The sequence below is a fragment of the Paramormyrops kingsleyae genome, chromosome 3 (assembly GCF_048594095.1).
Source record: "Paramormyrops kingsleyae isolate MSU_618 chromosome 3, PKINGS_0.4, whole genome shotgun sequence".
Lineage (NCBI taxonomy): Eukaryota > Metazoa > Chordata > Actinopteri > Osteoglossiformes > Mormyridae > Paramormyrops > Paramormyrops kingsleyae.
Window position 1 is genome coordinate 26,424,166 of NC_132799.1, and position 15,561 is coordinate 26,439,726.

Here is a 15,561-nt window from a genome sequence, read left to right on the forward strand (position 1 = left end):
GAGGGCAGTAGAGGGCTGCAGTGGTTTGATTGGATGGGGGCCTGTGTGGTTTTATTTGCAGATATTTACCCAGAAAAACAAAGACACCGTGGTAAAAACACGATAATCACCTGCAGTCAAGGTCGGCACATCTTGTAGCATTAAATCGCTGGGCTTTTTTATGCAGTCATCACTGAAATGTCAAATTATGATATTTAAGTCTAAACTGCTACCCCTTCAGGAAACCACTCTTAATTAGTGAAGATCTCTTACTATTAACATAAAAACATACTCCATTTTACCAAGTCCAATATCTGATAATTCTTCTTATTTCATAGTGTTTTGATATATTTTTGACTGAAGAACACCTTTAGGAAATCTTTGCTCTATCAATTCATTTTCTGTAACTACCTGTCCAATGCTGGGGACAGTAGAAAGACACCAGGACATGGTGTCAAATTCTAAAATCCTAAATTCTAATTCACACAGTGCAGATGTCAGCACTGTGCACACATACAGTGCAGAGACGCTAGCACACTGCACAAACATACAGTGCAGAGATGCCAGCACACACTGCACATGTACAGTGCAGAGATGCCAGCTCACGGTGCATACATACGGTGCACAGGCCTAAGCACACAATGCGCACACACGGCACAGAGACGCCAGTACACTGTGCTAACATACAGTGCAGAGATGCCAGCACATGATGCATACACACAGTGCAGATGTCAGCACACTGTACACACATACAGTGCAGATGTCAGCACACTGTACACACATACAGTGCAGAGACGCCAGTTCACAGTGAACACGTACGCTGCAGAGACACCAACACACGATGCACAGGCACCAACACGGTGCACACATACAGTGCAGAGACACCAGAGCACTGTACACACATACAGTGCAGAGACACCAGAGCACTGTGCATACATACAGTGCAGAGGCACCAGCACGTGGTGCACACATACAGTGCAGAGACGCTAGTACACAGTGAACACGTACGGTGCAGAGATACCAGCACACGGTGCACAGGCACCAACACACAGTCCACACATACAGTGTAGAGACACCAGTGCACGGTGCACATAAACAGTACGGAGACACCAGTGCACAGTGCACGCATACAGTCCAGTGTCATCAGTCCATGCTTGCTGTATCTTTTTGGGCCCCGACAGGAACCTGGACTTCTCAGAGGAAACCCATGAGAACAAGAGATGAACATGCACATGCCACACTGAGGCCAAAGCAGGAATTGTACCCACAATCCTAGAAGTGTGGGGTCACAATGCTACCCCCCGCCCCCCAGCTGCCCCATCACTCTGGCGATTGTGTTATATGATGAAATGACACTAAAAAAACACCTGGTGTTGCACTGAAACACTAACAGCACACCATATATTCAGATGAAGGACCCTATCAACCCGAGAAACTGAATTCTACATATTTCTGGGGGGGTGGGGGGTCGGGTTTACATCACATTGCTGATACAACCACATGCAGTACCTGTTTAAGACACATTTTGGTTGACTGTTTAACAACCCCCCTACCCCCCCAAATTTTTTTTTTACATTTTTACGCTGAATTTTACTATTTAGCAGTTGCGTTTATCCAAAGTGATGTGCATTTTTTGAGAGAGCAGAGTCAGATGGTCCCTGGAGCCATTGGGGGTTAAGGGCCTTGTTCAGGGGCCCAACTGTGACATCACTGCAACCTACTGATCACTGGCACAGTGTTCTAACCCGCTGAGCCACACAAAGCCCCCAGTAATGTTTCCAAATGGCCCCAAACTGCATAATCGACATTTCCCAAGCCATAGTGCAACAACAGAAGAGCCCTCATTAGCATGAAGATGACACATGGCACTATGATGCCAGATCGCGGTGGGACATCCTTGTAATCAGCGCTGCGTAAGTAACCATTGTCGGCTGAACAGCACTGGGGACGTTTTATCTGAAAATTACAGGATCAGGGCCGCAAACAGCAGGAAGCGTAACAGATTGGCAGCACGCTTCCCAGCATGCACTGCATCGCCGGCCAAAGTCGATAATGACCCCAATGACCAGGCACGACCAAAGGATGGTGGGGAAAACAATCATGGAGCAGTACCCATAATGCAACACTGCAGGGATTCCGTTGAGCATCAAACAGGTGCTCCTCCATGTCCTGTAATGGCTGGGCAGCGACACATCGTAAGATGTGTGTTTACGTGCACAATCAACGCCAGAGCGTCATGTGTGAAGAGATAAACACACAAATTGGGAAGAATTAAATCCCGACGCTCCCGTCGTGATCGTTTTCAGCTGAAAGCTCCGTTATTTTACGAACCCCGGTCCCAGTAAACTGCTCCCCTGTTGTCTCTCTACTGTTTTGTAATTCCACAAGAGATATTTCAGACTACAGAGCAAAGTGTCGGCGGACACCGATAAATCTCTGATTTTTGTTTTTTAGTTTGTCTAAGACTCTGTATACAATTGTTCTCGGGGGGCCAGAGGGAAGTGTCGCTATTGCTTGTTTTGTGATACACAGCCTGATAACAGGGTCTGCTGTGTGTTTGCGCCCTGGGAATAGCTTCTTCACAGAACCCGGGACTGACCCCCCAGCAGTGATTAACGACCGGCACGCTACTGATGAGTCTTAGGCACACAGACCGGACTCTCCTGCCCCCCCGCACCCTCCCCCCCTCCAAGCCACCAGCCAAGGGCTCGTAACAGCTCTCAATCACACCCGCCACCTTAATTGCACCCCTGGATTCAGCAGGCACTCTGGAGTATAATCAAACAAAACACCCCCGAATCAGCCACCTGGGATGCCAACGGGATGCTGACATGATGGAGCCAGAGTCAAGCGACCGCTTCCCTTAGGAGAGGAAGATTAAGCCTTAAGCGCAGGGCAAATAACCGAGCACCGCTCTCCATCCAGCTCGGCGTGCAGGAGGGCTTCCCGAAATCAGAGCCGGCAGAGGCCCGGGTGCCAGATACGGGCCTGACCCATAAAGACAGAGAGCAACACGGGCCAGCGCCGCCGCGCTCAGGCCCCGTGACAGCGAGGAGCTGGAGCCGGGCCGCGGATCCTCACTCTGATGTCAAAAGCTTGTTGCCATGGAAAAGGGAGCTTGACTGCTCGTGCGGCTGCGGGGTTGCTGCCACTTCCTGTTCTAGTGCGACCAGATGGTAGCCATGTTAATGTGCAAAGCAGTGCTAATAAAAGCACTCTGCTAACAGCCATTTTGCTAACAAAACAAGCGGCCTATTGCTCCGATCTTCCATCCATCCATCCATCCATCTATGACCACTTGTCCAGTACAGAAATCCAGTGAGCCAAGAGTATACCTCTCAAAACATGGGATACATGGTGTCAGTCCATCACAGGGCATACAGTCACACACAAAACTGCACATTAATGGCAATTTAGAGAATCACAGTCACCTAAAAGCATCCTTGTATAGTAGAAGATAATGGTGCCATGGTGCATTGTCAATCAATCAATCGATCAATCAATCAATCATCTATCTATCTATCTATCTATCTATCATCTATCTATCATGTAACTTCCCTGTAAAGAAACTTTAATCAGCCAAATATTACATTTATTTCTACATAATTCATACAGTGTCATACTCCTACCAGCAAAGTGCAAGAATTCTGCATCTATTCAGTGCCGTCACTGAGGGCCGGCCGGATATTTCTAGGTCAGAATAATTAGACCGTGTCACGGGGAGTTTCCCAGGAGTCAGCAGGCAGCTGAATTAAGAGCAGCGATGAACGCGGTTATTCCGGTCATAGGGCAGCAGGGCAGCGCTCTCGTCTGTCTGAGGGACCAGCGTTTCCATTTCACTGCCCTTTTCAGTCGGCGCCTTTGTCATGCTGATACTTTAGCAAGACCTGGTGTCTTCCATTCAAAAACAAGCGTTAAAACACATTAAACTACATTAAAGCAGTTCTTGTGTCCCCTCTGGAATACGAGGATGGACTGAAAAGCAGACGGCTGCTGTTAATAGGAAGTTACATTCGTTGCGTTATTTTATTTCGTATTTCAAAACGGGTTCATTTACAAGGTTCTATCTTCATTTATCTGTTTAAGCTGTATTGCAGAAATCTCAGCTCAGAATGAAGGACAAAAAAGTCACACAAAATTTTGCTTTGAAAATTCTAAAACTCATTTTAGGATTGAATTTTAATCTCATGTAAAACAAAATTATTTATTTTTATTTCTCGCAAAAGCTTTGCTGTGGTTATTAGTGTAATTACTGAATAGCTGCTTCCATCAATTGTTCAAAATAATTAAAGTTTTCATGAACGAAAACAAGCTCAGCTTACATATTCTTTTCATGCTGGAAAGCGATCATCAGGATGGCCTCAGGACAGTGCTGGAGTTTAACCAGGTTGCCCCCCCCCCCCCCCCCCCCAGCCCGGCACCACAAATGGGTGCACATATAACTGACTAAGAACCAAGGACCTGGGGCTTAATTATTCTTACCAACATTTCATCATTTAGGGATGTGTTTCTATGGCGCCCTGGCAGACATGGTCGGCCGGCAAGCAGCTTGAGGATGAAGGGAAGCAACTGATGAAAGAAAATAACGTCCAGGCAAGTTTGGGGGGGGGGGGATTTTGGGGACACTGCCCTTCCAATTGCCTGATTCGAAATTGCAATTAACTGCCAAGACTAGTATTGCACGTCCTGCATCGTGCACCTTTGCGTGGGCGGTTTATTGCTACCCTATAGGTAGACAAAATAACAGGTTATTATTATATGCACATATATATGTGAGTTAACACATAAGGTAAGCAACATCCCCCCCCCCCCCAACATCAAACTCCGCTTATGGAAAGTGAATAGGAATTCCTCGTGAGTAATCATATATTTAACCTTAACACTATTTCAGCCTAACATTTTCTATCCACACCAGCAAGAATTAGTTACATCTACCTGCGACTTCGTGTTTGATGTGCGCATTGGTAGTTAGTTCTCCTGGAAAAAATCGAGGAAGGGGGTCTCCCACATTAATTATAAGACATTTACAGTCAGATCACACAAACAGACTGGAACTTTCCACGTGGGTCATTTGGTCCTAGCTAATTAAGGTCGAATAAAAGTGCCATTTGATGGCAGACATCCGTTGACCAACAGTCTCGGATAACTTTTGTTAACATTCCAGCAGCAATCTGCATGTTAACGCACTCTGCTTTTAACAATAGGCAGTTATGCCCGTGTTACGTGGGCATCGCTCAGACAAGGGCTGCCACTAATGACTATTTTTCGATGGATTAATCTATCGACTAATGTAAACGATTAATTTTCCTCCAGAAGATCAAATTGACCATTTAATCTAATTGAATTTTGACAACAACAAACTACATCATTGCAGGGCTTTAGATAATGGACGCCGGTGTTCTATCGACCAATGCTACCTATCGAGACGTGCTACAGAGCCTTTCTGCACATGTGCAGTTCCACCGTCTTGGGATTAGGGTTAGGTTTTAGGGTTAGGGTAAGGGTTTTAGTTTTTTTTTTTTTTGGGGGGGGGGGGGGGGGCTTAGGGTTAGGGATTAGCACTATGGTAGCCTAACTCGACAAAGTAGCTCAACTAGTCAGAACACCGGGTTTTCAATACTGTACGGACATTATTTTCGGCCACAATTCAAGCAGATTAGTGGTATGACTAAAATATTGATGAGATGCGTATTCTGACACCCAAAAGTTAGTAATCTATATACATTCGGCATATCTAGGTTTATTAAATTCGGTTAGCGGAGCGCCACATGCTACCGTTTTGGTATACCATGGAAGTAATAAGAACTGAAGTCGCGGTGAAGAAATGGACAGCTTAGAAACTGCATATTTTAAAAGAGGAGATACTGTGGTTAAACTAGGTAAAAAGACGTCGGTGGGGAGGCGGTACTTTTTGCCGATTAAAGTCCGACACGTTTACTTGGTAAATATAGTTTTCATTCTTATTTCAGTGAACATTAGTTTCCGTTTTCCTTTCGGTTTCATTTTACGATAATAACATTAGTTCCAACAAGCTCAACAGGCACGAACACACATACTGCTGCCGTCAATCAATGTAGAACATGTCCAGATTTTAGCCTAAACATTTTCTCAAAAACGTATTCAATGGAGATTCTAAGGTAACAGGCAGACAGCTTTATGGCTTTAATAATGAGTGTATTTAGCAGCGACAAGGACAAAAGATATTATAAAGATCCCAGTTCTAATTGAATAGACCTAAATAGACAGCACTTACAGAGGTTTTGCCTACTCTGGTGGTTCATCATCCAAAATAGCTCCCGTGTGTTTTCTCTTCAGGCATTAGTGTGTAGCCCTATGCCATCGAAATTTGCACCATGTAAAACCACCTTTTTGTGATTATTTGAATTACTCCCATAATTAGAAAGCTACGGAAGAGGATTAGGGCCACCATGAAAATATTATTTGAATTCTGACTTTAATGTTAGAATTCTGACTTTAATCTCAGAATTCTGACTTTTTTTTTCTAAAATCGGAATTCTGAGATTAAAGTCAGAATTCTGACATTAAAGTCAGAATTCAAATAATTTTTTCATGATGGCCCTAATCCTCTTCTGTAGTAAGCAATATTAAAGGAAAACATAATTTTTTTTTATTATGTTTATTTTGTTATGATGAAGTGCTTTAGAAATCAAAAAGATTAACATTATGAAAAAAAAAGATGCGTCAATTAAATATTCCACTAATCGGCAGCCAAAGCTCAGACTAATAGTAACAGCCTTTATTTGTTTAAAACTTCCCTAATTATAAATCACAAACAGCCTCTGGGGAGATTCCTCCCATCTTTGGCTTATTTACGTTATGTCCCTAACGTAAAACATGGCAAAGAAGCCCTTGAAATCCAAATGAAGGAAAAGCATAAAAATGACTAAATCTTGCATAAATTCCCTTTCCCAGCAATGGAAGTTTCTTTGGCGTAAGAAATTAATGGTTTGGGGGGGAATTAAACTTAAACTCGCAGTCCTCCTTCTCTCCTGCATGAATAAATTACATACAGTATAAGGCAGTAACTTGTGGGGCTAAATTGCCCCATTATAAAAATTGCAGGGCGGGACCGACAGATTATAAGGTAATTTTCCTGGGTTCCAAACTTGTTACCTTCCATTTGTCGCTTTACTTTCCAGTCAGAATTGTACAACAGGTCTGAGCACCATTTGATGCAGGACATGCATAGATCCCATCGGCAGCATAACCGGTTGCGATAAGGTGACCTGGCGCTAATTCAGTGCTTGTTTAATTCAAACACCACCTTCTTAAAAGTGTGAAACAAAAGACAAGAGATCAACCTTTAACTTCAGTGTTACAGCTGCCAGCTAATGCAGTATTCATCAACCCAGTCCTCAAGGTGCCCAGTCAGTCCACATCTTTGCTCCCTCCCAGCTCCCAGCCAATCAGGAACCCTGAATACCTGGTACAGGTCCATTGGGAGCTAGGAGGGAGCGAAACTGTGGACTGTCTGGACATCCCCGAGGAGTGGGCTGAGAAACACTAATACTCACTGATGAATCGCAGCTGAACCAGCGTAGGCTGAGAGGTTAAAACGAGGCAGCTGGACGGATGAAAGGAGAATTCAGAGGCTGCTATACTTATAGGCTGTCAGGGATTTTTTTTTAAATCAAATACAACTCAGTAAAAAGGCTATCATACTGGGAGATCAACCCCAGCAGGGAATTTGCTTTTTAAATGATAACAGCCTTGCTATTTGATTCTTAACTTTGTTGCCCTATGCAGGGTTTGACTTCAAGGCGACGTCAACACATCCTCCTACACCAGCTTCAGGAACCTGTAACCAGCAAACCCAGTATGTGCATGAGCCTGGACTCACAGCCCCAATGTAAGGACTGGGATCTGGTGAGTGCTGGAGCCTCTTAAACAGACATGTGACCGTGTGACCTTGCCTTTTACTGGGCAGATAGTAATCAGGCCCGTGAAGCGTGACATCATAAACGTGACCGGGGAAGGACGAGCCTGCTTCAGTCCTTCCAGTCACGTGTTCCCATTCTGGCCGATCCCTCCCACATCAGCCACTCGAATTTCCAAAGACTACCTTCCAGAAAAAGACTGCAGTCCCTCAAGATCAGCATCTCCATCACATCGCCAGAAAGGTTCCTTCCCCATGGATGCCAAGCTCATTAGCATGGTTCCGATCTCCATGGGACACGCAGACTAACTCACACGGGTGTCAAATTTATTTATTCATGTATATATACAGGATCAGTATGCCGGGGTTACTGTTTATTTCATTCTCTATCATCTTGTCTTGTTTTTATTGCTGTTCAACACAGATTCATCCTGTTATCTCCATCACCCAATTTTCTGGATGATACTATCGTATCTAGTGCCATTATCATTTGCTTGTTTAGTGTTGCCGTTTTTATTTTTTAAATTCTTGTGACGGCACTCGCAGGCCTTTCCCAATTCCACATATGTACTTGCCGGCAATAAAATGGATTCCGATTCAAAGAGATGGAGGAACTGTGACTATTTCCCTCTTTAACAAACAAAAAAAATAGCACTTCAAGTAGAGGAGAGAAATCTAGATGCAGAGAGTCTTGAATTCATTAAACCCAGTGGTCAAAAAAGCATTTGTTTAGCCAGCTGGTAATACAGGGAGAGAGTGGGCATGTCTGAGCACAGATGAATGAGGGCGGTGTTTCTCTCTGTGTGCTGCTGTGTAATGAAGGAGGCCTTGTGAAAGGCCAGCATGCTTAATAGGGCACCTGTTAGATGATTAGGGCTGAGCAGGGCGGGAGCTGGCTAATGTTTCATACGGGGATGTGTGTCCTGTTGTTTTTCATGGTGTCTCTCATCCCTGGGGTGGGAATGAAGGCCTGCTCTGCACCTGAAGCTTGGGGGAGGGGCTCCAGTCCGGCCCCTCCCTACAATACAGTCCGCAGCAACAAACTCTGAAACTTAATTGGGGGAGAACATAAGGGGGACTTTCGAAGTGCATGAAAGGTACCAGGGTGGCAGACTGAAAGAGAGATAGAGAGGGCTGGAGAAAATAAGAAAACAGGCACTCAATTTACTTATTCTTGTCTCTGGGCTGAAGTCTGACAGCCATTGTTGTGACATGAACACAGTGACGGAGCTGTAATTCTCAGAGGCTCAGATCGAGCCAATCAGGCCGGGCTGGTCTTCCATTCATCAGACAGCAGGCCCGCAGTCCCAAGGTCCAGCTGCCTTTGATCCATTATAGGCAGGGCGACAGAGCACCCCCCGGCCCAGTGATCTGGGCAGGGGCATCTCTTCCACGCTCCGTTAAATCCTGCTGGCTCTCCCACCCTGTACCGTCATTCAGAAAGTCACGCCAGCAGCCAGGGAGGGGGGCGGCTGTTTATGTGGGCAGGAATGGTCCTTCAGTTATTTCAGCAAACATTTTTCTTTATAAATGGCTGTAGACACTGAATTCATAACTAGTATTTTCATTACATTTAGCTAGCTGATGCCTTAATCCAAAACCATGTACGCTTTTTGAGAAAGCTGGGTCAGACAGTCCCTGGAGCAACTGGGTTAATGGTCTTGACATCACTCATGGGATTTGAACCAGCGACCTTCTGATAACAGGCACTGCCACCTGCTGAGCCACATACCATATTAACAACAATGTAAAAAATTTGGCATTGAGTTTTAGATGGTTTGTCTGAACTATCCTTATTGCTTTTTTGTTTGTGTGTGTGTGTGTGTGTGTGTGTGTGCGTGTGTGTGTGTGTGCGTGTGTGTGTGTGTGTGTGTGTGTGTGTGGGGACAGGCACTCTAACCAGAGCAGCCCTGCTCTTCCCAATTTGGGGTCCTTGCTTGCTGCACTGGATAAGCTGTTATGGGGACACGGATGGACAAATGGGCGTAAAATCCAATCCAAACTTTCCCCCTTGGAAACTCAGCCTGAGATGGTGACCTTTGACCTTGGCCTTGGCAAGAATTAGTCCCCGCCTATGCAAAGCTACCCTCAAACTGGCTGCTCTTTTCAAGCCCTCAAATTTGAAAGGCAAGCGGCTAAGTGTAAAAATACCTCATCCCGCTGATTTCATTAACCTTCATTTTGAATAATGTCCTCATCCATTAACCATCAAAAGCAAAGGTCCTGTTAGGAACTTAAACAATCCCTATAAATTATGCAAACAATGATTGCATTATAATTTTGTTACGAATGTGTACATTTGTCCCCACTTTCTCTTGTTTTACTGCACCAACATTTTTTTTTTTTTTAAAGCCCCAGTGCCTCGTGTGCACATGCATTCCAGTGTTAATGAGACCCCAGCCCCCGCCACCACGCACTGTGATATCTTGGCAAGACAGTGTGTGCCGAACACAGGCCTCTTATAATTAGGCAGCTTTGGCACTCAGGAAAACCCAGAAATAAAACCTCACCGCTGGAAATGTTTACTGACAAAGACCCCAAGAGCTACAGCCTGCAGCTGGACACCAAGCAGGGAAATAAAATACATTATCCATCCATCATCCATCCATCATTCATCCATCATTCATCCATCATTCATCCAAAATACAAACACACTCAGAACAAATAAAGAGGCAATCGTATCACAGTTGGAGTTTTTCAGCTGATCAATGATTAATTTTTAATTTGGAATTTGTATGCGCGGGGATCACTACCGCCAAGTAAAACTCCTTCAGGACCGGAATGATCCAGAACCCATCTCGATAGGATTAAACACCAACATTAAACCAGTGCCGAGTAATAAATGTGCCCTTATTTGCAGGTAAAGTAGTTATAGATTAATGAGTCGTACTTTATCTGGTGTTTTCCGTCACACGAGCTGATCCTCCCTTAATCTCACGGTTTCTAATTTGAATAAGCACGCCAACCATAAATCAAATCAGAAAATAAAGTCAAAGGAAAGCGTTTTGTTTGCACTCCCTTTGTGAGACGGAAGCGTAGCTAGGCAGTTTGCTGTTACTAAGGGGTTTTTTGGACCCCGGTTACAAGACCAGAAACCAGTGGAAAACCAAAGCTGCAGAGGCCAGGCACGGAACTTTCCGGCAGAGCCGGATTACGCACACCGTGTTACATTCCTGTGCCCTGCAACAGGAAATCTGTGGGATCACGGCGTAACTGGCCACTGCCAGCCAGAGCAGCTTCCTTTTTGTCTCGAGTACAAAGCACCACAGGAAGATCTCACCCAGCGACCCACCAGGCATGTGTAGATGGGGGCGTCGCCGCACCCGCCCATTTCGCCTGAATGAATGAAAATACCTACCCCCTCTTCATGTTCCGAGTGCTCTTTTTGAATAACCAACCATCTGGCAAAATTTACCCGGGGTGAATCCCCCCCCCCGGTCGTGAAAATTTACCAGTTGCCCACGCCCCACTTTTCCAGTATCTGCCCATCAAAAAGACTATGCACATCACTGGAACACCCCATCACTGGAACACCCCATCACTGGAACACCCCATCACTGGAACACACCAAGCACAGGCAATCGACTAACGCACAATAGCATTTGGGGCACAAGACCATAAACCTTGGTCACCCCCACCTTTCGGATGAAGAGTGCAGGGCGTTTCACCTGGACTTCAGTATTCCTTGATCCCCCCCCCCCCCCCCCCCCCCTCCCGACTATGTGACATCATGCCAGGCCGGGTGCTCTTTCTGCTTGTCATGCCTGTAAATCTCCATGGAGCTGATTTCATTTTGAAAATCCGAATTGGCATTTTATGCTTCGTGCTATTCAATCATGACCTTAATAAATAATAAATTATTCGATAGCTGCCTGTACAGAATGAGTCATAAAAGTCAAACACTTATTTTTCCTGAAAAAAGTTCGATGATGGCATAGAAATAAATAAAAGCAGTGAAAATCCTGACTTCAAAGACGTTATGGAGAGCTTGCATATGTCTGCCCAATTTTCATTCTTCCTTAGTCACAAATCAATCAGTCTTCGGAGAGGTGACATTGCATCTGGGAAAGCAGCGAATTGCCTTTTTCCATCCAGTCAGCCCGAAGAACTTGTTCGCTACTGAGTGCAGCTGAGAGGAGGGGCTTATTGTCAGACATCGTGATAGACGTTTCCGTTCCATCTGTCCTCATCAAAGCAACGAGGCAGAACAGGTGAGGTAGCAGTGACTGCATCATGTTATTTTGGGTATGAAGGAGAAAAGGTCACCCATCGGTTATCGAGCAACAGAGATGACACCTGTGAGGCATCTGCACCATCACTCTGCAGCACCTCCATCAAAGCCGCACTCGGATTGGCGTCGACAAGCACGTTCTTCCTCTTCTTTTTCTCAAGCCAAGTTCCTGAACAGTCTTGCCAGATCATTTCCCCATTTTCAGACACCAGTTCCATGACAGATAACACCTAGTCGTGAGGGCAATGAGATTTTTATCGGCCTGACGATTTTTCTTTTAATTTGATGAGACACATAGGAGAGCACTTGAGGACACCATCGAGATCGGGGTCCCATGGGGAGAGACGTCCCTGGTCACTATTGGATGAGTGGGATTGTTGCAGAGATCTCAGAACAGCAGGCTTTGCCAAGGCTGAGTGGAGGTATCAACTATAAGCTCCTGTATAAACTGAAAAACAAAGTGAAATGGCTTGTCCTTTCCAGCATTGTGCTTTATTTTATCCTACTTTTCTCTCGCTCATAGAGGGGAGGCAGGAAGAATGGGGATTAGGTTTCTCTGTGCCCCCCAACTCAGACACATGGCTAGAGTCCTCCATGGGGGGGGGGGGGTCACCTGAGACTTGCTGTGGCCTGGTAGAACCTTGTTGTGTTGCCCTGAGCTCCTCAGGACGATTCCCTCCCACCCCCTGGTGTGAATTTCAGGCAGTGCGGGCACAGTAGCAAAACGGATTATCCGTCACAGGGATAAAGCGTGCTGAGCTTTGACGGGTCGTCACGGCTGTCGAGACCAAATCCAGGCGGAGAAGTAGAGGACTGGGGAAGAAACAGAATACACGCTTGAGACGGGTACTCAGATTACCTGGTTCTTAAGGACGTTTTCTTCAAAAGGAGCCTGCAATCTGATGGACTCAGGAGGTACGGTTTTGTGACGACTGAAACATTGTCCGAGATGAAGTTATGGTTCACACTGAAGCAGACGACAGTGGTACTGATTCTAAAAATGGGGCAACTGTGACTGTTCAAAGTAAACCCCACCAAGAAGCGGACGTTGATAATTGAGCATCATGTTTATGAAAGTGATCTCCATCGAGTGAAAGAGGAACAGCTTTACATCCAACCTCCCTTCCCTTCAACTCAGGTCTGGCGAACACCACACAGCCGCAGGACTCAGTCGAGAGAGAGTCTGGTCTGTTTGGAACTAGTGTGTGGACAATCCCTGCCAAGCCATGAACACCAGCTGCTTGTGGGACTTTTAATTATGGAAACATGTTCTAAGGACAGGAGGAAAAATGATTGGTTCAGAAAAATAACCAATCATATTGTAGAGGACCTGGGTCCAAGACAACTGATTGGTTGGTCCCGCCTCCTCTAGTTGCTTAGACCCACCTCCTCTACAAGCTGATCCACAATCAGGTTCTCTCTCTGAACCAGTCATTTTTCCTTCTGCCCTCAGAATATTTTTCTGTAAGTAAAATTCCCATGAGCGTACTGGCTGACGGGTCACCCTCTTCTGAAGGCTACGCTGTACAGTGGAAGCCATCGAGTTTGTGTATCTCTTCAGAGTAACAGCGTCAAAGTGCCATACTGACAGAAAACACACCTTCCCGGGAATGCTTAGTCGGTTCTGGCTTTTTTTAACCACAGATATTGCTAATTATATCTCCTCCAATAGCTGACTGTAGGAAAAGCAGAAGTTGACAGTCTAAGCAGTCAGTGTTTTCTTTACAGCACCTGCAGGAACATTCACAAAACCCCCCTCGTCCACATAAGAGAAGGTCATCGGCCTCTTGTTGGGCTCTTCTAGTCTTTCCATGGGGGGGGGACATTCATCTGAGGTCTGAGCAGCGTAATCCTCCATTAAAGGAACACGAAAAATGCCGGCTTAGGGGGGATCGGAGGTCATCATGTCCAACGAAAGCGGAAGCACACGGGCCAGACCCCAAATTAAAGGGCGGAGAGTGTCCCCTCGACCTTCTGACTTGCCGGGACGTGCGGTCAGGACTCATTAACAAGTCTGGGGCGGAGCAGATGGGCTGCGCCCGTCGTGTCCGGTATCCAACCTCCAGCGTGAAATCCAACAGCTCTGCTGAAATAAAACCCAACACCTCACCCCCAAGCCGACGGCTAACGGCAGGTTCATACTGCTCTCTCTACAGCTTACAATGCCGCCCCTCACAAAGCTGATTTTAAAGTTTGGTATGCACTTTGCCAAGGCGTGAAGGCCAATCCCATTCCTCGGCAGTGTCACCACAGCATGCCAACCACTAAATGACAGGTTCAACTTTCGTTGAACCATCCTGTACGCCAATGGTTCTCAACCCAATTTTTACCATGCCAGCTCATTAGCGACTCTATGTCAACTACAGGTTTAAATTAACACTAATATCAAGCACACAGTGCACTCTGAAGTTTACGCCAATCAATGCCTGTCACACAAATCTGATTGGATGTACCAGTGAACTTTAAATTAAGCATCTGTGGTTTGGCCTTTTGGATTGGTTGAGTGTTCACTAGTATTGCACTACGCAGTTGCAGACCCAAGACCCATTTCTATAGGTTAATTCTAGGATTGGAGTTGGGAAATCTGATTGTGGATCAGTGTAGGAGCTCGTGACCATTTCAGAACTTGCCGGGACCCAAATTTGAGTCGTGACCCTGCTGTATGCGCTATCCACAATGGGACGGAAACTCCATGGGCAAGATTATAATGCTCTGTCAATCACTGCCAGATTTCCCAAAATGAAAACTAGTGAAATAACCAACAACGGGCCATGATTGGTAGCCCGAAGTAACCCCAACCACAGATCTTCATTTCTATCCACTAATCAGGCAAGAATCAAAACTTTGCTTCTTGTCATATTAACTTATTGGCTCAGCAGATAGTCCACATTTTCCCAACATAATTTCCCTGTTTAGTTGTATATATTTTGAAGGAAATCCCAGGATTTTTCAAATTTGGGTTATAACAATTCATCAACGCCTTCTCTACCCTCCACCCACGATGATTTAATAAACCTCATCTATTCCTCTTCAATTTGTATTTTGTGTGTACAGAATAATTACCACTGATCCGGGAGCCTTTATTTTCACGCCCCCTGGAAAAAGGCAAATAAATATCAAATTAATTTAGAGTAATAAAGTCGATGGCGTATCGGAGGTAGGTCAATCTGCGCACGGGACGCGACAAACGGCTTTCATATGCAGGTGATGGTTATTTATTATTTTTACTTCCACCGGGGCACCTTATTGCCATCCCCCAGCCCCCCGATGGGCTAATTGGATCCCCATTAAATCCGTTGTTGTCACCCTCTCATCCACCCCAAGCTCCGCATCTGTCGGACTCGCGCTGACAGGGATCTCGGGGAGGATTTCTACGCTCAGAAATCTTTCCCATGCTATCTAACCCCCCCGACACCCCCCAGACCAGCGAGGGAGGCCAATCGTGGGGTCACGG

The 15,561-nt window shown here is 45.6% G+C and overlaps 1 protein-coding gene across 2 annotated transcripts in view; it reads right to left on the reverse strand.

Annotated features, from left to right (window-relative positions):
* LOC111857075 (metabotropic glutamate receptor 8-like) overlaps window positions 1-15,561 on the reverse strand; it is a 116,432-nt gene that overhangs the window by 60,934 nt on the left and 39,937 nt on the right. The gene's annotated exons all lie outside the window — the stretch shown is intronic.